At 42.3% G+C, this 2,302-nt stretch overlaps 1 long non-coding RNA gene across 2 annotated transcripts in view; it reads left to right on the top strand.

The window, feature by feature from the left end:
* The window catches only part of LOC117284464, a 23,045-nt gene that overhangs the window by 1,764 nt on the left and 18,979 nt on the right, over positions 1-2,302 (top strand). For both annotated transcript variants that reach the window (XR_004515568.1, XR_004515569.1), the window contains exon 2: positions 898-999. This is a non-coding gene — a long non-coding RNA (uncharacterized LOC117284464). The remainder of the gene's footprint in view (positions 1-897; positions 1,000-2,302) is intronic.

Consider the following 2,302-nt stretch of genomic DNA (forward strand, 5'->3'; position numbering starts at 1 on the left):
GGCTGGTCCTGGGGGACCCCTCGGGAGGCCCGCCCGGAGAATGCGCCCCCATTTGGCCAAGAATAATGGCTGCTATTTATGTAGCTTTCGCTTCACTTCAGGATCTTGACAACCTGCTCGCAACAAGCCTTTCCGAGGTTTCACGCTACCCTCTCTATAGATAGAGAAACTGAGTCGGTTTAGAGAGATTCTGTGACTTGTTGAAAGCCATGAAGCTAGTCGAGATTTGAACCTACTACCGCCTGATCTCGTTTCTGATCTATACGCCTCCCCTGAAAGTTGGAAATACTGGGTTCCTAACCTGCCCTTGGCTTGACTGTGTCACGTTCCCAAAAACTTGAGAAATGTCCTTGGGGTCCTGATTCCAACGGTTTAGATTGCACAGGCAAAAATCTAACCTGAAGCCTTTGCAAAACGCCTGAGGCATAGGTGCTCAGGAAACGCTGGTTGAATCTGAATGTCTACTTACTTTTTCTGCTGCCTTTAACTACATTATGGGAAGATGAAGGCTAATTCACTCTTGGCTCTGTCTCTGACCTATGAGGACCTCTAAACCTAGTCTGAGGCTGAGTCAGGACTACTCAATCAGAGCCAGTACTTCTAGAAAAGGGTTACCTTCCCCTCAGGAGACGTTTCCCAACCTCTTTTCCCACCCTGCCACAGGGATTTCTCTTCTGATATCCTAGCTACAACTTCATGGAGCAGTTTGCCCTTGTGATATAGGCACCTATGAAATTAGCTCACTTGCTTGAAAAAAAAAAAAGACAGTTTTTTAAAATTAATATCTAACTTTGTTAGGAAAATTATCATCCATACCAAAAATTAAGAAATTGTATATTAAACTTTCATACATCTCCCAGCTGTGACAAAGTTTGACGATTTTCATTTTGTTACCAGATTTATGGTGCTGGAGTCTCATTCTGGAGGTGATTTCTAGGTTCTTTCCATCTCAGCTGAATGAAACAAGCAAAAACGGTGGCAAAAAGTTTCACATTTCAGGTAGGAAAAATTAAAGAGGAGAAATTAAAATTGAAGCGTAAGAAACTGGCTCTGCATAGCAAATTTGGGTAAAAATAAGATAAATAAAAGCACACCTTAGAGAATATGGGGCCAGCTAATGTTGGGTGACACATTAGCAAGCTCTTCATGGTACCTTGTCCTTTTATTCATTCCAGACATTTCGGATTCTCGGGAGAAATCCACATATAAGGTCCTAAGAATTGCTTTACACCTGTGTCCTGAGGTGTGATCATGCCTCCCTTCCCAGCCCTATCTTCCTATCTCCGTTTCACTTTTTCTATCCCCAACATACTGATGCACACTTCTGTTAAGGACAGTTTTATTCATTATTGCAGCACAGATACTAAACACGGGACCTGGCACATGGTGGTCATTTCAAAAATGTTGCCATGTGGAGTGGATGATAGATGTGCTGTTGAGTGAGGGGCTGTGTCGGTGGATCCACTGTTGCATTACTGGTGGTACTTTGGGGATAACCTATGATACTACACGCTAAAACCTCATGTCTAGTGTGGTAGACCCTAAATTAGTCTCCTGGTGCGCACAGGCAAGTTCTTCCCACTGAAACAGTTTTGAAGTAAAGTCTTACCTACCTGTAGGCGTTTTATCTTAAAATCAGAATGTGTCAGTAGTGTATGCCCTGGTGCAGTGGTGGCAAACTTATGGCACACATGGCATAGCAGGCTATTTGTTGTTACTGAAAGCTCTAAAAGGTTTGCTACCACTGCCCTAGAGTTCAGAAAAGGGAGAAAGGAACAGTTCCCTCCCTTGTCTAGAGACAATGTGATAGGAATTCTTTGGCTCATCACAAAAAATAAATGTTGAGAACCTTTATATGCTGAGAAACTTCCCCCTAAATCTTTCTTTCACCACTTGGACTAAATATAGAAAAGTGACTTCCTCACCCTGGCACTTAAGATTTTTGCAAACCACTTTCCACTACCAGTCCACTTTTTCCCCCTACCCCCTAGCTCCACGTAGCTCTCTCCTTTCCAGATGTGGAATTCCCAGGCCCTTCTCTTAGATATCTACTTGCTGATAGTCTTTAGAGTCTGGACTCCTATATGAAGCCCACTCCAAACTCCTCAGGCTCCAGGTGAGCTTTAGGTTCTTTCAGTGCCCATAGCACTTAACTTCCATTCTGTTCTTTAATTCCTCAATTTATTGACATGCATTCAAGTATGTCACAAAATATAGCTTTGTTCTCCCATTCCTTGTTTATCCTTTTGCTGTCCTTCCATTCTAGAATTATTCTTTTTTTTTTTTTTTTTTTTTTTTTTTT

The sequence above is a fragment of the Fukomys damarensis genome, unplaced genomic scaffold (genome assembly GCF_012274545.1).
Source record: "Fukomys damarensis isolate Sample0158 unplaced genomic scaffold, DMR_v1.0_HiC HiC_scaffold_37, whole genome shotgun sequence".
In the NCBI taxonomy this organism is placed as follows: Eukaryota; Metazoa; Chordata; class Mammalia; order Rodentia; family Bathyergidae; genus Fukomys; species Fukomys damarensis.